The following is a 26,850-nucleotide window of genomic DNA, read 5'->3' on the forward strand; positions in this document are numbered from 1 at the left end:
ATCCTAGATCTTCCAAATGATTCTGGACGAGGATTCAGATCACTTCCGACACATCGGTATCACAAGAGTTTTCCTTCACGTCATCAACGAAATCACGTTAACATCATGAAAATGACGAGCGACGTCGATGGAAATCCGTCGGCGCGCGGCGGGCCGACTGTCTTCATGATCGAGCGATCGATCGGTTGGGATACGCGACCGATACACCGATCAGAACCCGAGGCCACCGGAGGGGTGGATGCGATCGCGGGGAGGTAACCCACGTAGCGCGAACCTTTCCGGACGAGCGACTGATGGAAGAAACGGACAACGGAAAGAGCGCTGCTCCGTGTCAGCTGGCCCTTGGCGGACTAGAGGATCCGAAATCTGTTGAGAAGAGGATGGCACGACGAGGGTTCTCTTGGGATCCCAGGGACGATTCACGGGGTGTGGCGGGTCGCTTCCAGCGGGACCTCTGGTTGGTTCACGGGCGGAGCCACCCCTATCGCGTCGAGGTCCCCACCAAGGCGACTACAGCATCCCTCGGGAGAGCGAGCGAGAGGAATGCGGTGCTTCGGCGGTGGAGCGTAATGCGACTGTCTGAGAGAATGTCTGAAGAGGGGGTAACAGGGGAGGGGATAACGTAACGTGACGCTGATAACGAGAGATTTCGCGGTAGCTGAATGTCAAAGTCGAAAAAACATGGGATTCTTTCTCCGAAGATTCAAAAGCCGATAATCAATTTTAATAGAGACGTTTCTGAAGAATGCGTGCGTGCGTGCGTGCGTGCGTGCGTGTGTGTGTGTGTGTGTGTGTGTGTATAAACCGCATTTTTTTATTTTTATAAAATTAATAATGTATTATTAATTAATGTCAATGATTAATTATTAATTTATTTAATTTATAAATGTCGCTAATAAATAAGAAATTTGACACGAGATATAATAAATTAAATTCTTTTACTTTATTAGATTATTTGTCGGCTTAAGTTGTACATTACATTAAATCATAAAGAAACATTTTCAGAAAAATTAAATTTAAAAAGAATGAAAGAAGTATATAAAAATTATTATATCATGTATCAATTTTTAAAATATAAAATAATAATTGCAAAAGTATACCTTTACTTTTATAAAAAAAAAACTGTTTTTACATGTATGAAATTTAAATTTTAAGAGTTTTTATAAATTATAACAATTTAGATATTGACAAAGATATTTATGCAGTCGGCCATTTAAATCTCTTCCTGCTCTCAATCATTCGACGAACACCAAAATATGTCGTACTATATTTCCTACATCAACAGTTTTTCTTACTAACAATTCACGAATAAGCGCGGAGTAATGCAAGACTTCATTAGTAGTCAGTGGTAAAATGTCAACGCACTAAGATTTTTTGCGATAAAAAATCTTTATCGAAAAGCACTTCTATGAAGACGCAGGGAAGGAAAGACCCCACGCAGAGACGAGGTCAGCGGGACAGCCACCAAAGTCCTTATTGGACAAGGGCGGCCACTTTTTCACTGCGAAAAGTCGCTGTCAAATCTTCCAGTCAATTCTCCATTTTTTCCAACTACACTCCACAATTTACCGCGATTTGTCCATCGACTCAACTTCAAAGTCAATTGAAAGAGTATAAGAGTATCGAAAATACGCCAATCTCTCGTATTGTTGCGCTTCACTTTCTAATGGAAAAAATATCTTTCTATATGTAACGTCTTAGTCAAGAAAAGAGACTTGAGATTTCCCCAAAAATCGTTATAGTTATAGAAAAAAGGTTGAAGCAGACTTTTTCAGTTGCATTCTCATGAATGCAATTTTTTCTAAATTTTTTATTTATGTAGGTGACCTATAAAAATATTTCACGTAACGAAACCTCGTTTCTTCTTTCATCTCAGAAAATTCAAAATCAAAGAATATATACATGTAATATAATATCAGAGGAAGGACGCAAATACAATATGGGGAAATAAACTTATATTTTATTAAAATAATTTTATTAAAAAATGTATCCATATAAAAGTAACTTGTTTGATTTTTATCTACGTCCTCCTTTCCCATCTTACTACGTACAATCAGTTTCTATTTGCGTTTCTTTCTTTCTTGGGATTGTCATCCTTGACTTGAAGAAACATGAAGATATAATCGAGAGTTATTAGTGCACATTTCCCTGCCGGTTTATTTCCAAGGCGAGCAAGCACGATGATTTAAATCATACGAGTGAACGCCATAAAATCGGGACGACCGCGGATAAAGCCGCGCAGGAATATATAACGGAGCCGAAAGACGGCGAAACAAATCTTCATTTCTCTGGCCGGCGAAGGCGCGCGTGGAAAAAGGAGGCAGTAACGACGATATGACTGTGTTTCGCACCCGGGAAGACATGTGTCGCGTGCAGTTATATCATTCTTTATGGCCGGTAACGCTGGTACCCTTCGTTCATTCGGCGTCGACTTTGTCCTTCGCGCAATATTTGGAGGGACTTGATTTACACCGGTATAAAAATGTCTCTACGTTAGATGTTGATATCACCTACTGCGCGCACCTTCGTTTCAGCGCGATAAGAAAATCGTATCCTTTAATAAAATTGGAAATGCTACGCTTTTCTTCGCAAATTTCTATAACTATTATCCTATGGATTCTTTACATACATAATCAAAAAATTAAAATAATAAAATTTTCAAATAATAAACTTCAAATAATAATAAATTTAAATAATAAAACGTATATGAAGTAAATTTATTAGAAGTACAGCTAAACAATTTAATTATATATACGTCGATATAATTAAATAATAACATAAATATAATTAAATAGTAAAAATCGGCATTTCTGAAACATTTATACATGTTTATATAATGTTTGTTTGCATTATTGTTGTAATGCATTATTTCTATGTTATATAGTATGTAATATTTAGAAATTTTGTGCACATATATATTTATAATTAAAATATTTATATATTATTACACAAAATTAAATGTTATTACACTCTAGCTTTAGTAATAATTAGATATTTATTATTACCTGCATAAAACACATTTCTGCGAAAACACGTAATGCCGCTTAATTTCATGATTGTTGCAAAAATATTGGCTGCTATAATCATGTATTCTCTCACGTTCCGCCGATATGTCATTTATTCGTTTTTCAATCTTTCAGGGAGTCCTATTTCGTAAAACTACAAGACCTGCAATTCTAGATGTTTGGGGTAGGGAGGGGGAATATGTTGATTTTACTCGTACTTCGTAATATTACCTACAAACATATTAGTCACACGTTACGGCTGAAGTCAAAGTCTAAAATTATTTTTCATCGATTAAATTCGATGTAAAATTCCTCACGTCTCATTTATTTCCAATAATCATCGAATATCATAACCGTCGTTATCCAGTTGACAGAACGGGGGTTCTTCAGGCAACCTGAAGATCGAACTCGATCGATTCTCACGCATGTGACGACGACACCAACGAAACCGACGGCGACTAACTACGAGGGGGGAGGGGGGGCAATAAATAACGGGAATATCAAAGGGTTATCAGATCTAAGCAGACCTCCTACGTCTGGCGCAACTTCTGACACGTGGAGTGACGATGCTGTAATGTCGACGGCAAAGTGTACGCGTGTAGGGTGAGTTTGTGCGAGTAAAGAGGGAGGATCGGGGCGAGAGGGGAGGGATGAGGAGGTAGGTAGGCGCGAAGCTATTAAACTGACAGAAACACTTGCCACCCCCTCGTCGCTGCCCCCGGTCTACTGCCACCCCCACACCTCGCCCGCCGCTCACGACCTCCCCCTCGAATATGCCATCCCTTACTCGGGAAGCCCTTCGTCCTTTACTCTGCAACACCGGAGTTATTAATATTTTTCGCAACCCCCGAAAAATTGTCTCTCTCTCGTGCGGCAGCCCAGCTTCCATGCCGGAGAAGCAATTTTGCGGGCGTGTCGCCCACTGCCACTGTCAAAGGATGGAGCGACAGATAGAGAGACGCTTTTCCCTCGCCGTTCACGACACGTTTGGATTGTGTATTTTAATGAACAGTCAGCATTGCAAAATATATAAAATCCGTTTCCTCATAATTAAATTACTAAGTGCTATATGTACAATTACTATAATTATTGCGTTTCTAATCATATAAGATACTGTTTTAGAGATGTTGAGATTTTGTTTTGTCTGGTTCAACATTCGTTAAAGTTCAAGGCTTTTACTCTTGTTCGAATACATTTTAATCTTATACGTTTAATCTTTATTTGTCGTAGACTTTCAAAAATAATATTATATAAATGATGTATTATTTTATTAGAAAAACAGATTGTACGGAATGGAGAATTAAATTGAAGAAATTCCAATACCTTGTCTAAATATTTAAGATTGATTTTTACATGACACTTGAAGTATACAATATCTCATTATGCGCTTCCATAGTTCGATTGGTAATCTGTCGAGATAGAGAGCAGACTGCTCGACGACGAGACGTCTGAGTCGACCGTTAACGGTCGCGCGGGGATGAAGTTGGTTGGATCGAGACAAAAAAAGAAGGAAAGAAGGAGAGTGGCTCATTGCAGAAGCAAAAAGAGAGAAAGAAGTCAATCCTCGAGGCGACCAAACAATTGTCTCGCACTCGAGTGGCCTCCTGTAAATTCACGTGGTCGGCTCCTTGATATATCCCGAAGCGAGCGACGCGTCTCCCTACAAAGACATCGAGCGAGCAGAATGAGAGTCGAGGCCGGGCCAGGCGCGCGATCCGCTGAAAAGGATCGAGATTCGAAAGACGTGCGTGTCCGTGAATGCCATTGCCATGCTCGCGAACAACGAGTACAAGTACATAGCCATAAGCCCATATATTTTGAGTGGCCAAAATAGCGAATGGCGAATCTACGAGTCGCCGAGTCAACGGTCGATCGGGGAGTCTATAATTTGTGTTCGAGTCGGAGAATCGTATCGATCTCTCTCTCTCTCTCTCTCTCTCTCTCTCTCTCTCTCATACTTTCTTTCTCTTTCGTCTCATCAGTGTTGTACACGCACACGACGCCTCGCCTTTTGGAGTGCTGGCTTCTAATGTGTCATTGAGGACCACGTTACGTGGCATAAGTAGTCGAGAAGAAGAAAGAATGGGAAGCGGAGACGAGGAAAGCGAGACTGGCAGCACCGCCCTCCCGCCTGGAGGAACTTGAGACGCGATTGTTGTGCGCCGCGTGCACAGCGTGCACCAGGAGCATTGTCCCTCGTTAGAGGCCACCGGAAGTCACCGGAAGACGATGAACTAACGGAAGACCCTGTGCCGCGGGGCTCCTCCTGTTCGCGCGCGGAACGCCCCCCGTCTCGATAGATTCAGCAGCTTGTCGCCGTCAACCCCCTAGAGAGATTCAGTCGACTTAACGATTTTTAGAGTCGAATGAAGATCGTTTCGAAGATAGAGCGCAATGATTCTTATAGAAGCTTTCTTCTCAACATTGATCAACATTTAGATCCCTTTATGAACAATAGCAAAAAATGATATTTAAAAACTGAAAGAAAAAATATATACACGGAATATAGAATACCTATGATAATATGATTTTATACTTCGTTTCTAAAATACATTTGTAAAATTTATTGTACAGATTAATATAAAGATTTAATTTTACTATAAAAATGTGCGGTTTGATCCGCATATATTTTCCATCTTGCCGGGCTGTATCAATTCATGACGTATCAATGGAACGAAAGAATGGTATTTTATTAAAAATTCGTGTATTACACGTACGTGATTTGGTTAAAAAATATTTATTAGACAGATATTGAAGTGAATTAATAAATCAGTTAGTCGATATCGACAAATTCTTCACAGGATAATAAACTACCAATCACTTAATGATGACGCAATTAATTGAAGAGAAAGATTTGTACTATGGAAAATTGGGTTACGCGGCCAAGATCGGCAGAAGGAAAGATCCAGATGCAGGCGATAGAATTGCGGCACGCGAGCAACCGGAAGTCAGTGAAGTAGGGAAAATCCGGTATATGTCGAGCCCTCTTTCACCCGTGCAACGCCCTCGTTTCATCGCTTCTGCTAGCTTTGCAGAATGTCTTGCTATGTCTCATGCGTCTTAAAAAGTTACAGACTCCACGCTTTTCTGGCTCAACTCACAAGTATCGATGTTGTGTCTGTAACTCCTTGAATTTAACGCCAAGTATGGTTGTTTGATATTTATTGTGAGAAATAATACTTTTCATGTTTTCATAAATACAACAAATAACAAAAGTTATCCGTTATTTACTCAGTTAACTTTCGTCCAATTTATATCGTTACACTTTAAACTGCTGTTGCAACAGAAGTTAATATAACTATCATCGGACACGGTTGATTCTTACAATGTTATATTGAAAACACCTGCAGTTAATGCCGCAAATTATACTGGGCGCTTAGTATATATCTTTCCGTGGCAAACGAAAATTCGCTTATGAATTAATCCTGAGTAGCACGCGATTCGTCAGTTCGTAACTACGCCGCGATTAATTCAGGTGGGTTTGTGCATCGAGTTTACCACGCGCAAGCGGGATGTGGCGGTGCACACCGGTTAACGTTATGTCCAGGTAAGCGTCCACCGAAATGGGCGAACGAGCGAGCGGGAGAAAGAGAGACAGAGGAGAGAGAGAAAGAGAGAGAGAGAGAGAGAGAGAGAGAGAGAGAGAAGGGAGGAGGAGGGGGAGGGGGTAGAACAAGAGAAGGAAAAATCGACCGGTAATCAACAGCGATATACTCGCGTAATATCGGGTGTAACAAAGTGCGAGCTTATTGGAAAGCGCGGAGCTCGTGCGCCGCGGCTGGAAGGCAGGACAGCGTGCAAATATTGATGCATTAACAATGCAGGCTAATTATGTTTTGGTTCGAGCGTGGCCTACCCGCGCGCGCCCCGGCGATGTTGATGGTGGTGAAGCGTGCGGTGGTAGTGGTGCTGACGATGGTAATGCTGCTGGCATACAACGTGGTGACGACGATGCCGAGGCAGCGTTGGTGTGTGGAGTTTGCTGTGCCCACCGGCCAGGCCATTGCGCCATTGTGATCAAGGCTTCAGCACACAGCCCCCGGGTAGTTCACAGCCGCAACTCGCCGTTAAATTAATTTTATCTCGTGTCCGTCATTAAATTTGAATCCCCCGGCGGCCCCGGTTTGTCCACCCCGGTCAACTACTCATTCATCCGTTCTTATGTCCGCGCGAAAGCTTAAAAAGATGACGGCGCGGATTCGCCGTCGTAACTTCAGGCGAAAAAGTTGGCAACGATTTTAATCAAGCCCCCGGTAAGGCGGCTCATAGTAATTAAGGTCGTGCCGCTGATGAGGATTTTTTTTTTCGCCACGTAGCAAGCCTTCATTTCTCTTCAATTACCAAAACATACGCATTACTTCGTTACTTCGTAATTTTTTCGTAGAAATATCATAATATTAAATAAAAAATATAGTTCTCATCTGGCTAACTTAAAATTGAAACTTATATTACTAACAAAATCATGTAGGTAGTTATACGCTTTCTTTTATAAATATTATAATTTTATAAAGATGTACACATCATATTGTATATGATATATGTACATACAATATATAATGTGTATATCACATTATATCTTATAAAAATATAAAATATATTATACTTCATAATATTACATCTCATAAAAATTATGAAATATAATATTACAAGGTACCTACATATAATATAAATATTATAGATATATAGATATATGTAAAAATAAAATTTAATTAATTTAATATTTGAATTATATATATATATATATATAAGTAAAAATTAATTGAGATTTAATTGATTCTGAACATCTTGTAATAAACTAAAAAAAAGGCTACAATTTTTCTTTAGCCATTCACAATATAGCGGTTAGAAACATGGAATTTATCTGCAAAACGGTCAGAAAGTTAATAGGGATGATTAATTTCTAATTAGCTAGCATCCTATCCTTCGGGCTGTTTAAACGAGGCGCACGCTCTTGACGAATTCTCGACGATCAACGTTTTCTCGCGCGCAGAGAAGCAGGGTGAAACCCCTGCGGATATCGGTCCTTAGCGGGGGCAAACTATGCAAGGGTAGAACTCGTCCAAGGAAGGAAAGGGAACAGATGTTTTTGAGCGCGAGCAAACGTCATAATCTATGTTCCGCAACATCGTAATTAAAGGAAAATTGAAGTTTGCGTGTTTCTCTTCTTCCTTCGCTCGATTTTTACAGATTTTAGAGAAACTATAAACTTCATGTTAGTTACAGTTTAATCCACTTGATCTAATAAATGATGTTTTTAAATGTGACAATAATATGCAGCAAAAATGTTTAAGCATCTAAGAATACTAGTTAGAAATCAAATTATTAAACTGTACAAATTGACTAGTACGAAATATTACTTTTCATCAAGAAAAGATTATTTTCCTAATCCTTTAAATTTTTCATAGAGATATAAAAAATTAATTACTTATATATTTCATGAGTTTTTAATACAGCTGTTTGCAAAGATATTTTAACGGTTGCAAAAATTAATTATCAATACAGACGACGAACTAACTGATAAATCGAAAGCTTCAAGTAACAAGTTTTGTTTAAAGCGACAGGAAATTCATTCGTCTCGGATCGTCTCACAAGTGCCGTGAAAAGTCGCTCTTTTATTTCCACCCCCGAGAGGAATACATCACCGGTCGTGAACGCCGGCGCGGGAGAAACGCGCAGGCGAGTAATCCAATCTCGTGGTCCCGGATATCGGCCGGAGTTAATCCTCGCGTGTATATGCGCGAAGGTCCTTGGTCGAATAAATCGTCGCGAAAAGAATCGAATCTGTATGGCGGAATCTCACGCCCGGCTCGTAAACAAGGGTCCAACAATGGCGCGCCGCTTGACCGTCCCTTCGGCATTTACCACCGCATCTCTCGAGTTCGAGCAGATCGGGCCACCGTGAGATAAAGCGAATTCGAAAGTTTAAATCCTCTCGACTGCGCGACTTCTCCCGCGGGGTGAACCGAGCGAGGAGAATTACGGCCGAAGGGCGGCTTGGCCACTTCTCGACCGAGTAGATACGATCTGACCCCCCCGTTTACATCCCCCCCCTCCCCCCATTTCGTCCTCGCTGTGACGACGAAATGGAAATACGAGAAACAGCTCGCGAGGGCTGCCGTTTCGCGGACGATCATCGCGCTTCTCCCTATCCGGCCAGAGAATGCAGGTCCGATTGTATGTTCGTCTCCGAATCGAGATCGTTATCACTCAGCTCACTAATCCGCCGCGATCATTACTTATCCGTAGACTGAAACCCGATAGCATTCAATTACGAGGTTCTTGGAACAAATATATATTTAGATTTAGTACGTTCTTTGGATAGCGAAATTAATGGTTCATGAAATGATTTCAGAAAAGTATTGTAAGATTATAATTGCCAAGGTAATCGTGCTTCTGTTGAAAAACATGTCCAATAAATCTGTGATTGATAAAAAAAAAAGGGATTTTATTTATCTCACAATTTTCTCACATGTCTATTCCGCTAACTAACGGATGGATAAAGATTTGATCGAATCCTCGCGTTAAAACCAGCGAGATCATCACTCGCCAACAAACGGATTCGCAATGGCCTAGAGATAAGAGGCCAGATATCTCCGGCAATCGTCGTTCCATCACACGCGAATAGACTACGTTCGACTCCGTTCACAATGCTTGGAAGAATAGCTCTGTGATTCTATTCAAAGAGGAGAACGAGAAAGAGGCTACGTCCGACAGCGGCTTCGATTGGCGTAACAGAGAAAAGGGGGATGAAAGTGAAAGGGGGGTGAAGGTACGACAGCCATCTGGGAATCGAATATCTTCGATCTAACGGCACCTCTCCGTCGAAATATCCGCAATTGTGGAAGAGTAATCGATGGACAGTATACCTCGCGGGGATTTTAGGGGAAGCTCGTCACCCTTTGGGACCTTCAAGGGCGCGGTTGAAAAGGCGCCGAAGGTAGTAAGATGTTTCTCATCTCGGGAACATCGCACTCGTCTCGCAACCTACGGTTGCATCCTATGATTTTCGGTGAGCGGGTAAGAAGGGAGGAGACTGAAAGGCGTGAAGTTGGAGGGCTGAGGGTTAAAGGAACCCTGCGGTGACATCGATGGAACTGTAATTGAAATTTCATAAAGATCGTCCCGCCGAAATCTGGCAGAATTTAATCATGTCTTTTAAGAACAAACGCGTTACAATATTAAATCATTTATTGAGCGAAAAAGAAAAATAAAAACTTATATTATTTATAAAATAGAATAAAGGCCTTTTTTATATCTCTGCCAGAATTGTATTCAAGAGAAATTCTTAAATGGTTTGTTGGGTGTGTTTGATTTAATTAATAATATGATTGAGAAAGATTTAATTTTATATTTAATTTTATCAATGTGTATTCTGCAAAAAAAAAGGCATACTTGGAAATGTATTGTAATCACGTTAAATTCGATTGAGGATTAAAAGCAAAGCTTGATGGACTTTTCTAAAAAAAATCGTTACGTTTGATTTATACGCTACATCACGTAACAAGTTGAAGACTAATCGAACAGCGGTCGGTGAGATCATTCGAAGAAAAGAGTAGAATCATGCCGTGTGTCTGAAAAAAAACACTTATCCCGTCGAGAAGTCGATGCACCCTTTTCTAAATTGCGGCACCGTGCAAAAAATAGAGGAAGTGTCATAAAATCTCGACGGTTTCCAAAGCAGGAACCTTCCTCTTATTTTCTCTCAAGGGCTCACGCGTCATTTCGAAGACATTGTTTGCGGTTAACCCGTCGCACTTCTTGAAAGTCTCAATTGAAGGCGGGGAGAATCAATCCGAGGCGTGAGAAATCGCAACACGACGCTTTTTCAAAAATCTCGCAGCCAATAAGCGGGAATCTATATTTCACTCGAAATCGTTAGGGTAGAGGGTGCGCAACAGACTCTTCTTTTCCCCTTTGTTCTAATTCGATTTTGATAGTCGCGACACTCGACGTTCTTCGCATGAAGGAAGAACAATAATAAGGAAGTCATAAATAACCGATGGGAATTGAAATGGCAAGGATAAAAAATTAGAGAATCGCGATGAGGGCGGCGGAAGATCCAATTTCGTTGTCGTTTCAAAATAAATGGTCATCAAATTCGAATCGTTCGCTCTATTAGAATCTGGAGGAAAGTAAAGTTTGCGAAAATTGTTTACGACCCTTCTTCGAATTATTCCTGAATTGGAAAGATACGCGTTTACGTATACGTACACGTCGAAATAAGAGAGGAGAAATATTTTGAAATTGAATAAATTACAATGGATATATTCCCAATAATGTTTCGAGTGTTACTTCAATTGCAGAGCTTTTCGTTGTTTTTCGAAAATTTCATTCACCGTGTCATACAACCGACATCGATCTGGAAAAATATGAAATATCAAAGGATCTCGAAATATCCGTTAAAACCTGCGGTACGATTCGACTGGTGTCCTATCGAAATCCGAAGTTCGATCGCGAATTTGAATTCAGCCGGCGGCTGCTGACCGTTGTGAAACGGGAGCGCGTGCATCAGACATCAAACGCCTGGCTTGGTCCTTTGATCAAGCTCTGTCATTCTGACGACTCCTGTCGCGTTACGAGCGGGACTCGCGATCGACGCTAAATGGCAGCGGCGCTAAAAAACTGATTATCGTGCCATCGACAATGGCACGACATCATACACCAATTCGCGTTCAGTCCGACACGGCATTCAGCCTCGTTCTTCGAAAAACATTTTCATCCTATGCAAAATCAATCCCGCTGTAACGGACGTACCCGCTGCGACGCGCGGGTAACGAACATGTTGAACGCGAGGAACGTACTTATTTTCGTTACCCGGGCGCACCTCGCAACTGACACATTTTACTCCGCCTTTTCGTTTTGTAATGCTCGAAATGAATTTACAGCGCCACGACAAGAGCCGCCGCTAAACATTCGAGGGAAATGCACGAAAATTCGTCTCATAGTTGTTTTCTCTGTGGTGCAGACATCGAGCCGTGACGAGCATTATGAAGGCTGCTCGCAAAGTTTAATGAAGATAACAAAGCATGAGAAATATTAATTTACCTTTCTTTCTAATTCATTAGAAAATTATCTTTTATAAATGAAATAGATCAACTTTACATAAAATACCCGCGTTGACAATCGATTCACTTTAATAAGTTAAAGAACCCAAGTTCGTGCACTGCGATATCAAGTTATGTCATCGCCACATATTTGACCGTGGAGACTTCCGATTAAAGGACCGAAGATGGCAATGACGTCTCGACGTGAAGGATTAATCGTTTCCAGCCATGACCGTGATGTAATATATCTATATATACCGAATACCATGAACGTGTACCTGGATATAACGATGCCAATGTCCGATACCCACCGCTCGGCGAAATGGCTTACATAGCGAAGCACTCAGAGAGGGTTTCCCGGTTTTGCTCGCTACCAACGTAAGACAACACGATATAAAGAAGCTTGGATGGCAGCTTCTTGCCGCTGTATTGCCGTTACAGCAATCTAAGGACACGTACATGACCGGTCGTAATGGATGTTTTTCCGCAACAGACTCTTGCTACATCGTAATCGAAAGTAAAACATCAGCAAAAAATTTGCAATCAATTTTATCAAACATAAATCAAACAATTTTATATAATTGTTGCTGTCATCGTTAACGTTACTATATTTATTCTTCGACGAAAGAATATGATTTACTGAACATGGAAAGAGCTAAAGAAACTTTTTATTAATCTTTAATAAATATTATATATATATATAAAATATTACTTAGCTTGGTAATTTGTATTTATGTTCTACAAAACAATTTAAAAATATTTAAAATTATATGTACGTATGTTATTTAAACATTTCAAATTTAAATTAATAAATCAATAAATTTCATTCAAATTTAAATTATTTTAAATAATATTAAAAATATATATTGTAAGTTGCCTGTATGTAGTGATACAAAAATTTTAAAAAAGAAGCATACCAAAGAATATTGGAAGACATTGTTTAGGAAGAATCAAAATGGCGGTCTGGAAGTATCGCAAGGACTTAAGTACTCCACACGAATTCGAAAATCGAGCCGTGCTAAAACATCCCTCGACTCTCGTCCTAATGGGGCTCCGTCTCTAAGGGTACTTGAGGGCGTGTAATTGCTAGAATCCACGACCCTGCTACTACACCGCATTTACGCGTTATGCGGGGTGCGTGTTAGGCACAGATCGACCACCTACTGGGTGTCCCATATATTTCAAACCGCAGCTTGCCGCGAACTTCATCAAGTCGTGCTTCTGATCGTAAATTACTTCTCTATCGCAAAATTGGCGGCCCGTATAGAATTGAGAAATTCACGCGTGTTTTTGTCACTACAGATTAAACTTGACATAGAATCTTATTTGCTAATTTTAATTATGTTTTCTCAAGAACATCTATATTTTCTTATTAAAAATTATTAAACACCGAATTTTTTACATATTTTAATTTTATTTCATTATTAATTTAATACTATTTATTTTATATATTAATTTGTTATGTATTTCATTTATTTCTGTTCAAATATATTACCGATTAAATATTCCGTGCTCGATTAATGATTTAACACATTCGAGAAGTTTGCTTTTCAGAAACGAAGCCCTTGATACATGGAAGGCAACAAAGGATCAAAGATCGAAATCCTAAACGGTGTTATCGACGACCCTTTGGAAGAGGAAGGGAGATGGCCCTCGTCGCGAAGGGTGGGTCATGGCGGGGGCTAAACGACGAGCCACTAGAAAACAATCCCTCAGTCGCATTTACGGATGCTCTTTTCTTTTATTCCCGCAGCTCGCCCGTCTCTCTTTCTCACGCATACACGTGCGTCCGCCTCTTTCGATCCGACAGATGGTACGGCCGCGTTTTTGTTTCAAGGCTCGCGCCAACAATCGTCGCATTACTGGGACAAAACGGCTCGACGATCGGTTCTTTGAAAAAAGGAGAAGAGAAGAGTAGTTGGAAATAGAGGTAGCGGTAGGGGTAGAAACGGTGATCCACCGTGGTTCAGGAAGTCCTAGATCGGACCACATCATCTCGTGTCGGCATCAGCACGTACCACATGTCCAAACAAAAAGGAATTGCTATCAAGAGAATGATATTGAAATGATTGGCACAGCACGCGACCCATGAATATTAATTATAATCGTATAGTCATTCTGCCGAATGCTACGAATGCATGCAGCGATCTTTGTTGCAAGTACGCATTGCTAAAAATTTGTTCTGGGGGTGTAATCGTTGTATGAATTGCAGTTAGCATCTGCCGCTGGTAACTTGTAAACAATATTACTAGATATATATTCAATACTACATTCAGCAAACTTGAGAAGTACTAAGTAAAAAGAATTATATAAAGATTTATTTATTTGTTTAAGATTTATTAAAGATTGATAAAATGTTTATTTATATTTAGAAAATTTTATTAAAGAAATTCTCAAATTTTTTCATGAACTTAAAATAAAAAGTGAACATGGGAAAATTCGAAAAGAGAAAGGTAACAATAATAATTCCTTTTACTTTTTAGAAGATAAGTACTCGAATGAATCGTGAAGAAAAATGGGAAAAGCCAAAATGCAACATTAAAATTTGTACCGATAAGAATTACATTATTATGTCAATTATACGAGTTTACATTTCTGTAGACAAACATCTTGCTAATTAACGCCCATGTCGCGCGTCAGCAGCGGGCATAAGCTGAAAAGTGCATTAACGATGCACGTGACACAGCGACTGGAACACCACGACAGCGAGGGACTTCTATTTTGTCGCGCTTCGAACACCGACGGAGGATTCGTGTGAATGTGTAACGTCGTGAATGTAAGCGCAGATCGGCACAGGTCAGAGGCACAGAATCTCCCCTCTAATGGATTTCACTCATTTTTCTCCCCCCGACGTCACCGCGACCGACGCCAGTCCCTAAAGTATCTCGGAGATCCTTGAGGGCAGCCTCGCTGTAAGAACTCGTTTACTCGTTCCTTCTTTTCATAAAAGTGCGAAGAGACGCACACCGTTCGGTTCTCATTTGCTTGCGTCGATTAACCCTTTCGACCGAAAATTACGATCCAGAACTCTATCATCCAGAACTTTTTTCTTTTTTTAGACAACTTTAATTAAGCGGTTTTTTTTTTTTATTAGAGAATCACGGATAAATCACTGCAATTTAAGTACCACAAACGTTTTTATCTAATCTATAATATTAAAAATATAAACAATAATAACTGAAAATCGATCGATATGTGAACGACATAAATAAATGGAAAAAGCTTCATCCCTTATTTTAAATTCACTCAAAAAAATTAAGTATTATGATTCAATTCTGAGCGAGAATAAGATGCTTATCACTTATTCAATATAAATAATGTAATTTCGGAATAAAATAATGTATTATGTATACAAACTTTAATCTTAATAAACAATAATAATGAGATTTAATTAATATTTTTTTATTATTATTAACAAACAATATAGGAAGATCTTTAAAATCCCCGTTTTGTATATTTAAGTATAATATATAAAATAACAAAAATTTATGAATACAATTATAGAGCATTATGATTGGTAAACGTTATGATGTTAATCGTATATCAAATAAAAATGGGTAATTAGCCTACATGAAAAAAAGAAGATTTTAAGTATAAATAGAGTTCTCGAGAATTATGAATTTCCATGATTTTAATTGCAATATGATTATTTGATAATCGCAACATTTGATAATATCAGTGTATTCTATATAAATTTACATGATTTCTTAATTATAAATTTTTTATTTATGAAGATCGTTTTAATCTTCTACACATTAAATTATCTGATATTGTAAGGTATACAAAAAATACAAATATTATCAAAAATATTAGCGAGATTTTTCGTAGACATAACAAATTTCGTAAAATCTATGTAATATTTAACTTTTTTTTTAGTTTAAATTACAGAATTTACAAACTTATGATATATAATAATTAGAAATATATTTGATAATCTAAGTAGCAATTATTTTTCGCAAAGTTAATTATAGAGCTCTTCAAGTTGCTTTAAGTTGTGCGCAATTTATTTAAGTTTCGTGGCACGTCTTTAATTACGTAGAAATGACCTTCATAATAGATTTGCTCTCTCACTTCCTGATTCGAACCTTTCGCACTTATCTTATCAATCGTGACGGACATGCGATCCTATCAACAAGATGGAGGACTGTCTTGTCAAGACCGACACGAACATCATTAGATTCATCGGATAACTGCCGTTAAAATTATAAATGTCTTTTTTCATTAGAAAATATTCGCTTTTTGACATTTTGCATTGTATTTTAGATATTCCATTTTTAATATATTGCATGACAGTTATATATATATCATGTTTTATTTGTCAAATTCTCTTTTTATTTTAATTAAGTTTTACATCTATTAATTTATATTTTCTAGTTAAATAATGAATTAAGAAATCAATCTTACTAAAAAATGGGTAAAATATTATTGACAACGAGATAAGTATTATTTACTTGACAATAAACTACTACGAAATTTTATTTGTACAATATACACAACTCATTTATATACAAAAATAAGACAGAGAGAGAGAGAGAGAGAGAGAGAGAGAGAGAAAATATGTAAATTTTTAATAATAATCTGTCAATTTTTATTGAATTACATCCTGCTTTCTCTCAAGATACTCTCAAGATACCGTTTACGATTCTTTTCTTTTCTTCGTCGAAATGCGGAACGGAAGCATACGAGTTATGTAGTACGTTGCTCAAGATTGCGTGCCAGAAGTTGTTCTTTCTATAGCAAGGACAACTCGCAACGCCGACAGAAGCAGAGTGAAAAAGTCCGAGAATGAGAGACGTAGAAAGAAAGCTTGAGAGGGTGAGAGTCGATAAGGCAAATGGGCACTTCGTAAAGTTCGCCGAACAAGAAACGACACGAATTACGGCCCGTGTTTTCTGTCGGTTTCGATCTCTCTGCTATTATTCTACGGCCTACCGGCAGTAATCACAGAAGAGGAAAGACCGATGCGACTTGCTCATTATCAAGTTTGCAAATTACCGCGAATCTTAAGACTGTCTTATACAAACTTTCGGGCTACCTTTAACTCTTAATATCCATTATGTTAATCAAAGTATGTGTCTGTGAGACCACAGATTACATTCACAAAAATATAACAAAATCAATATTTTTATAATAAAAACTTATTTATTCAGTTTTTAAAAATTAAAATCTGATCTAATATTAAAATTTAAAGCCATAAAGCATAAGGCAGATGTAAAGAGCCCCCCCCCCCCTTCATTATTCTTTTTCATAAAATAATAATAAAGTATTCTTTATGGATTAAATTCCATTTTTTATTCAAGTTATTGTTTTCAAAATTGTAGATTACTTACAATTACCTTCGCAGAAGACTGAAAATTGAAGATCGTATTGTATATCCATAATTTTTATCAGTGCACACATTTATTACATTATTATTTAAATTCACTACAAAAGTCTGATCTACAAATGTGCAATAACAGCATGACACCTCGATGTTTACTGAATCAACCGAATCTGTTTTCGATGGTAATCAAATCTACCAACAAGACTTTTGTGATATCTGCTTCTATCTATTTAACTACTCTCTTTTATCACTAGGATGACTCACGAAACTCCAAACTTTTATATGTATTTATATAATTGTACATATGAGAGACAGAGAAAAAGAAAAAAAGAGAGAAAATATTCACAAAATATTTCCTCTCAAATGTGAAATATGCATTATAATTTAATTCTTAGATAACTCTACATTTTGTATACATTCAAACGATCATATACATTTTTATAGATAAAATAACATCTATTTTTCTTAGTTTTTTCGAATTAATCTCAAACATTTTTTATTCATTTTTCTAATATTTCAAATAATAATGTAACAGAGTATTAATAATTTACGGTAAATGATTTAATAACAGATTTAATAACAGGAAAATATTTGTAAACGCGGCAATTTATGAATTTAATCATCAATGCGTAACACAAATACACAATTTATAAATTATATAATGTTATATGTAATTAATATATAGAATATATCGTTTATTAATATATAAAATGTGCTTTGAAAATTATAATATGATGGTCGCTATAAAAACTTTCTCGGGGAAGAATCTAAGTTCTAAAGATAAATTGTATATCGCGGCAGCGTGGCTGCTAACCGCAACTCGCCATGACAGAGAGGAACGGTATGGTAAATGGCAGCTAACGAGCGCGATATGATAGCGAAGAAAATGACAGTATATTGCGCGCCTTATTTTTTTCTCGCGCACCACGCGTTCCGATATATCCACTTCAATTTTATTCATTTAATTTTATCTGTTAATGCTAAATCGGATAAGTCGTTTTTACGTGTCACTCGATAATATGATTAAAATTGCATCCAATTGATACTAACAAAAATAAAGATTACGTCAGACAAAATCACTGTTCAATGTTCAGTAATCGAGTAGCTGATATGATTCTCGCTTGCGTAAAAATTCTGCACTTCACAATTCCTTTCTTTGTTTATTGAAATTTAAGCAGGGATATATTAAATAAATTATTTTACAGTAGGCTGTATAGAATTCCTGAGAAATTGATTTATCAATTAAATGCGAGACATAAAAGTAATATATAATACGTTAAAAATTATATTGGTATGTGTAATTTTATTAGTAAATATTTAAAGTATCATAATTGCACATTAAAAATATTAAATTATTACATTTACAGCATTAAATTATTTACATATTTATTTGTTTTATACAATTTTTTATTGTCTACTTGATTATTATTTTAATATTTACTAATATTTCGTTATTTAATATTTCTTTGCGCAAATCTCTAAAAATTAATGTTCATTGTTATTACAATACGTACTGTTTGTCATGCAGTTATTTGCAAGACATTCTTTGCCAGAAGATAGACAGGCATCCTGTGTCAGGCCTTTTAATCGTTAGACCTCCTGTGTGGCGTGAGATCAGCCCGACCATGATGCACCTAAATGTGTCACGAGAGGCTTCAGCAGCCTAAACAATCGACGAGATAAAGGCAAGCCGCTCCGAGAAGCCTTTCGAGATATTCATAGCCCTTATTTATACAGGAAGAGATAAAAAGGAAGATGACACAACCGCAATGACATTTGGGATCCTACGTTCACCGCCCATGACGGTGATTATTTAGCTAATGAAATGTATTGTCCAATGATATCGCGAGGCTTCGTGAAGCGGAAAAAAACTGTAAATTATTAATCGAAGGACAAAAGGATCGATTTATATACTTTGTAATAGATTTCATTGAAGGATTTTAATGCGTAAAAGTGATAACAGACGAGGTTCGCAATAATAGCGCGATCGCAGGTGCACGAATTAATAAATGTTCGCAATCCAGTTTGAAACTGGCACTATATTGAGAATGCACAGGTTGTATACGGAAAATTTGTTTTGATGAAAGCGGAATTCGATGCACGTCTGACGTGCGCGAGTGGCTAAATCGAACATACGTGACTTAGATAGAATTGAAGCAATATATGTGTCGATTCAAAAATATTTCGAACAATATTCTTATCCCAAAATATCAGTGACCGATAGCGACAATGGATTTCCCACAGCGCTGTTTAATACTTTAATCGGAGAAATAGAGATTGCATTATTGATCGAGCACCGCTAATAAGATAAACCATTAATGAGATTTAGTATTCCCCCGTTGACCGCACATTTAAAGTTATAAATAAATTTAAATAAATGAAAATTAGATTATCCTCTGAGTATTAGCATATTATTTTATTAATTGATAACAATATCTATGCTGCCTGATAATAATGGTAATAATAGATGCAAATATATCTGTATGTATTTTTTTAAATAATTTATATTAAAAATAATGTACACGTGTGTCATGCATAACTAATTTTAATTTTTTTTTTTATAATTTATATGTATAGTGAGAAATATTTTATTCTTTTATTCTAAAAGGAAAATTCCTAAATCTGCTGCATAAGATTGATAAAAATTAAGTACATTAAAAATATTTTGTGTCTCGTTATTAGATATCCTTTCTGAGAGGATATATATTTATAAAAGAAATCAGAACATCATGCATCGTGCAGTAAGACACATGAAAGTTTTGCCCTATTTTTGGGAATATTTCTTTGCTTCGTGTTCCCTCTTTCTCTCTCTCCCTTCTATAAAAAAATATCGACATTCTGTGATATAGACTTCCTCCTTCCTGTAGATAGGAAATATTCGGGGCGCCAGTACGGTGGGAGGATAAACGACGCAGACGATTGTACATTTATCTGAATACTATTCATTAGGGGCTTACATTATCTGCCACGTTTCGCTATCAATAACTGGCGACAATGTGAACATTTCTGCATATATAATCGATATCAAGATAGTACTTGATAACTAAAAACACGGTTGCAAATAACAATTAAATTATTATGATCAGTATATTATGATTAATACCTTATTATTACATTAATAAAATTAATTAAAATTTTTCTCTGTTAAATCTTTTTTAATTTAATAAGTCTATATTATTTTTATACATTTTTCAAGATTTTTTACAGGCATTCGTGTCTTGTTAATGCTTACAACTAAGAAACTTTAATTTTATTATATATATTACTGACAGATAATTTTTTTTAATTTTATGTTTATATCTTATTAAAAAAATTTGTTTTATTAATTCTAGAATAATGTTTTTCGCCTATTTCCTCTTTGTTCTAATTAATTTTAATTTGAAAATATTCTGCTGATATTTTTGTTAGTACAATTAAAATCAAAGTTATATCTCTTACGTACACAGCTAAACAATTTATAGAAAATACATGAGTAAAAATGCTAGAGGTGATCCTAAAGAGACTGTTCGGCAAGCAGGCGTGAAATGAAGCTTCGAATTTGAGAGGCGAGTTCGTCTCTTCTGTGACACAGAAGGAACCCGGGGGCCAATGAATGTCTCAATGCTTTATGAAGCAACCTGAGAACGTAACTGGCGTGGTCCTGGACGTCCATCAAAGGGTTCCAAATAATTACCGCCTGGAACAGTCTCGTCGGTGAGATGCACCGGCAAAGGAAGTATATATCACCTCGGCAGTTATGATAACTTAGTGAAATATTTTGTAAGAGGATAGAGAGGCTCTCCTTTCCCGCTCTTTGCTCATACGTATACTCGTATATCACATCCCTGAATCAATAAAGTCGTCATATAAAATGCTCGTTTGTAGAAGCGCTACGTAACAATTGGCATTATTAAACTTTAGAACTTAGACAGAAAACGTACTACATAATACAACTTTGATGCAAAAATTTTTTTCTCTTTTACAAACAAATTTCAGCAATTATATTCGAAAATATGTGATTCTAATAGTGTTTTATTTATTTCTAAAAATTATAAATTAATAATGAATTGTATTTAATTGTATTAATTAAATTATTAAAAAAAAGTGATTTATAAATAATATAATTGCTAAATAATAAATAACAAAAGCTTCTCTTTTTTTTGATAATTTCTATTCAGCCTTATTCATTTTTCTTTTCTATATTGTTCCATTATTTATTGAACATTATCAAAATGCATAAGTCAAAGTAGAGATTCATACCTCCGATTAATAGATAGATACTGTCCTTACAAATTCATCATTTGCAAATTAAGAATGCAAAATTCTCGGGCGGAACGCGGCATAGACAGTATCTCTGAAATGTTCGGACGAGCCTTTTCGAGTTCTAGTGTTTGATCGATGGATCCTCGGGTCTCGGACCGGAAATTATGCGTCAGCCTATCGTCCGCGCCGGAAGTGACAGCACGGCGCCACACCGATCACGCTACTATCTGTCGTTTCCTTAATTGCATTCTTTTCCATGTGCCGAAAAAAAGCTATCGGCATGTTTATTTTTCCCATCTCATCAGCGCGTGTTTTGGTGGATTAGTGACAATTTTCGCGTCACGAAGCGAAATAAAATTTCAATATTTGATGCGACTTAATTGAGATTGCATTAATAGCGTGCGATTTAATTTTTGATTAGTCTCATATTTCATAGTTCATATAATTAATTACATGAAATAGAAATAACAGTAAAACAATATTGGGAAAAATATATAACAACATATAAATTCTAAAACAGTAGATATAAAAAATTATTTAAACATACAGGATTATAAAATTAAATAGTTTTTACTTTTATTTATAATTAAAGTTATCCACAGTGCAGATATACGGTTAAGAATTTTAATATTATTTGTGTAATATGGAAGGATTTGACAGAAAGCAAGAGTCAAGATAACGCGGAATCAAGCCGCGACTGCATGGAAATGCGTCGCGTGCCGTTACGACACGCAAACTGTATAGCTGCATTCATATTCTAATGACGACATTGTACGCGAGGTCAGATGTTGGTAACCATACGCTATTGTATTCGATCTTTGACGTAGTTAGACACGCGTAACATTAGGAGCAAAGATCCGCCTACGACCAAGCGTCTTTGCTATGATCAATGGGAGGCGAAAGAGAGTCTTCATAACGAAGAAAGAACACGATACCCGGGGGGGGGGGGCTTAATGTTAGAAAAAACGGTTTTTCTCCTTGCAAAGACATTTTTTTAGTCGCTACTATATTATATCCACAAATGTATTTAAATTATTGATAATAAACGATTTTGTCTATTGATAAAATGATTGCATTATTTCTTTCGTTTATACTAACAGCAGAAAATATATATATTAAGGCGATTCTACTATATATTCTAAATCCAACATTTTTTTGTGTAAAAAGTATCTTGGAACTCTTATTTTGAAAGAACAGAAATGTTATATATGTGCAAGAAAAATCGAAGTCCAAAGTTAAGATGAGGAATCAAAAGACTTAAGATTAGCAGGCAAAGGGTGAAGCTTGATGGCTGGACAGGAACGAACTTTCGGATTAGAACGAAATAACTGGAATTACAGGCAATCCGCGAGCTTCGAGGGACCAATAAATCAAGCTTGGAAGCACGAGCATCCGGTAACTCATGCCATTGTCTCGACACACGCAACGATAGCCGCTCGTGTCGGGCCAATAATGCTCGTCCGACGACGAAATAATAAAAAAAAAAAAACAATTGAAAGAAAATGGGTTGGTAATTTTCAGGATCTTAATAGGATCTTTATGTTGAATCAGTAAAAAAATTCAAATTAGAAAATAAGCACTTACATGATATCGATAAAATATGATACCCATATGATATCTATAGTAAAAAAGAATCAACTTTAATATAATTACAATAATATGAAAAATTTAATTAAATTGCAATTAGTATTTTTATTGCAAAAATAAATATAATTTGTTTCAGAAATCTACTAAAATATAGCTGGAGATATACGCATTTAGCCATTTACTTTGCTATTTCTTTTCTTTTAACGCATCAAGAGCAATAAAAATACATAAAATTATAATATATATAAACATTAAAGTGTCTTACAAGTACATGTATCGATGATTCTACAACGTCACGATTAATAATATTCATCGCTCTTTATTTCTACCGAATCAACTGTTTAAGATAAGCTGTTCCGATCACTAAGAGTTTATCTCGCATCTCGCACCGGAAGTTAGCTTTCCAATAAACAATGCGAGCAAGCAGGGGTGCCATTCGCGATCGTCGCGCAATGATCACAAGAATTACGCGATCATGATCTGGACCCAAACCGCTCCCAACGCGGACGTTATCTGCGATCGCCAGCAGAGAAAGAAGAGGACAGAGGAGTACAGAGGGACAGAAAGAAACGCCCAGCCCAAGAGGGGGGTAGATATGTTCCGTTGCATCTGTCGTCACGCCCTTTACCGCGTGCACACACGCGTACGCAGTGCCTGCGTGCGCTCGAAGTTGCACGCCGGTCGATCGAATGGAGACGTACACGGGAGAGTCGGGAATCGGGGGATGTTTTTCAGTTTGGCAAGGGGGGGCTTCTAAATGTTTTATTACTTAATCATAACGCTCGGAGCGGGTGTAGGAAGCGGCTCTCGCTCGTGCAGCGCGAAGGGGCGACGAAATAAGCCAGGGGGAAGGGCGAGACACACAGTGGAATCATTGTTCGACGCCAATTATTCATACTTCTCTAGCAATATCCGTGGTAAGATCACAAATACATATAATGTCGAAGTAAAACCGGCATTGGAAAGCAACTGCACAGAACTGCGCGCCCCTTTTTAAGATCGCATCTCTTCTCTCTCGAGCTTGTCCACTGGTATTTCTTAGCGTCTCGGGATATCACACATTTCGTACTCTCAAAATGCACCGTGCAAAATACTGAAATAATTGTACAAAGGAAAAATTTCGTAAAATTGATTGAGATTTCCGCGTAAGTCAGAGGACAAACGTGAAAATATTGCGTTCATCGGGAAAACGCGATCCGAATTAGACCCGATAAATAGGGATGGTTTGTGGCGCGGGGCCTAGCCCGATAGAGACGGAACCCGGGAGACGTAGAGGAACGGAAAAGAGACAGGGAGACTCGAAAAGTAGGAGAGAGACTCGATGTGCATTGACGCAGGAACCGCCGTGACAAAAGGGCTGAGGCATCCCCGCTCATTGTTAGATATCGGCAGTGCCGCGTGAAATTCTACGAGTGTGCGAGTGCATGCTATGAGCGTCGGTGTGCGTCCGTGTTGGAAAGTACACTATATAACTACATTAGGGGTCGCAACCTTCCCTGGCAGCACGCGCCAGCTGGCTCATTGTTAAATTACTGCACCGCCGATATCTGCTCGTCAATGGCGTCGGACCATTCGCGAATATATATATCGCGGTTATTTCTGCGTGGACAAGCTTTGACGAGGTTTTTCTTTTTTGTAATTCTTATATTGACTGGTAAAGTACGAGATAAGAATGTAAGAAAAAAATAATAACTTAGAACAGAATAAAATTTGAAATGAATGAAAAATCTTTCAGAATAATAAATGATTATTTATGTATACGTACAATAAATAATGCACTATTGTATCATTAAGATGTTAAAATACACTGTATATCATTAAGATATGAAAATCTTAATTTATAGAAGTATCGAATTTTACAAAGTTAATTTTAAGCTTTTTTAACGTTTTACAAATAGATATTATTATTTACTGAAAAATATTGCGTATCATATCAATATTGATTTTTTCTTCTAATTGCAATATAAGAGAGAGAGAGAGAGAGAGAGAGAGAGAGAGAGAGAGAGATTAGCTATAAAAAATTTATATTTAAATTATATTTCGATTTTGTGAATGATTATGATGTAATTTAATAATAAATTGTTATAAATATTAAAATCTTGCGAAAACATCTACGCCAATGGGAGGATCATCCTCTAATGTATTTACACGGGGAGACAGCAGCGGGACAGGGGTGTCGACTGGGTGAGATTTGTCACCCTGTACACGGGACGATACGTGTCGTACACGCACTGCGTTTGTATCACCATTGTCATCCGAGCTCGAAGATTAAGCTAATTTCACACATGTCCGCCCGCTCTACGCCATTCACGTACGAGTTTGACAGTGTCATGTGACATAATATGAAACTATTACTCTGCGATGAAAGATTGATTCTTTCATCGGAGGATGACATTCGAATAACGGTCATTGTCATTATTTTTACAAATTGATATATAAACTTTGTAGCAACAATTAAGTTCATTATTAATTTATGACAAATTAATAACTGAGGGAAATAATGCGTTACTATCGCATATGCGCATGTGATAAAAATCTATTACTCCTATAGTTTCTGGAAGCTGCTAACGATGCTGAAATAAAATCAGAGAAGAGCAGTTGGACAGTTGCACCCAGAAGATGTTAACATCTGTTCGAATGTCGCGGTCGATTAGTCGAGAGCCGACGAAGCAATGCCTCAAAACACGATCGTCGGTCACGCAAGAACATCCCGCCCACATCCTCGGAGGTTTACGATTACGTAAGAATCTGCATGTGTCCTGGGAGGATCAGCGCATATGTCCTGCGTTCCTTGAAATTCTCCGCTGTGCGCAGTTGTTAATTCGAACAGACACAAAATAGAAATGTAAAACAAAGAAATATAATTTAAACTGTTAATTTATGCAATTTATCCGAAATATTTATCAGATTAATTTTTTATTTTCTCGAATTAATTTTAAAAAGTAATCCTCGTGATTATGCATCGTGATTGGTGAAACAGACATTTAAAAAGAACGCATTATTTAAAAGCGACAATAAAACAAAATACCAAAACGGCGATATTTAATCGATAAAACGGGCGAATATTATTGCAAATCTAGCGTGTAATAATTTGAAGTTTCCTCTTTGTTTCACATGAATACTCGCGATTATATTCGGAAATAAAATCGTATTTAGAATATGCGTAATTAAAAGAATAATCAACATGAAGAGTCATTGAAACTTAAACTTAATCTTCAAACTGTACACTAGTACGAATCACATCACGAAAATTTTCAATTTGCTAACAGTTTCGCATAAACAGTTGCACGCGGCTTATCCCCGTAACTACGTTAAATATGCTTTTTCATTAAATTTGAGTGATACTGTTGGATTTGTGAGAAAATTATACCTGAGAAAAGAGTGATTTTAAAGAAATTTCTGTTTTAATCCTCAAACGAGACTTGCAATTAAAAATGTCAAATTCGCACCTGTGTACCATTAATAGGTGCTGAAGGGAGGTGTACGGTTAAATTTTAAGGTTAAACCACTAGTTACAAAATGTAAAAAGATATATTATATGAAATAAGAATAGATTTCGGGATGATCCTATAATTAAAGATTTTTGGCAATACCTGACAATTTTATTGTATATCCTTAAAATTTTAAAGCTAAAGAAAAAACGATTTGG

The 26,850-nt window shown here is 37.0% G+C and overlaps 1 protein-coding gene across 1 annotated transcript in view; it reads right to left on the bottom strand.

Moving 5' to 3' along the window:
- The window catches only part of LOC108756313 (PR domain zinc finger protein 16-like), an 84,881-nt gene that overhangs the window by 39,482 nt on the left and 18,549 nt on the right, over window positions 1-26,850 (bottom strand). The window lies entirely within an intron of this gene.

This window comes from Trachymyrmex septentrionalis, unplaced genomic scaffold, assembly GCF_001594115.1.
Source record: "Trachymyrmex septentrionalis isolate Tsep2-gDNA-1 unplaced genomic scaffold, Tsep1.0 scaffold97, whole genome shotgun sequence".
Lineage (NCBI taxonomy): Eukaryota > Metazoa > Arthropoda > Insecta > Hymenoptera > Formicidae > Trachymyrmex > Trachymyrmex septentrionalis.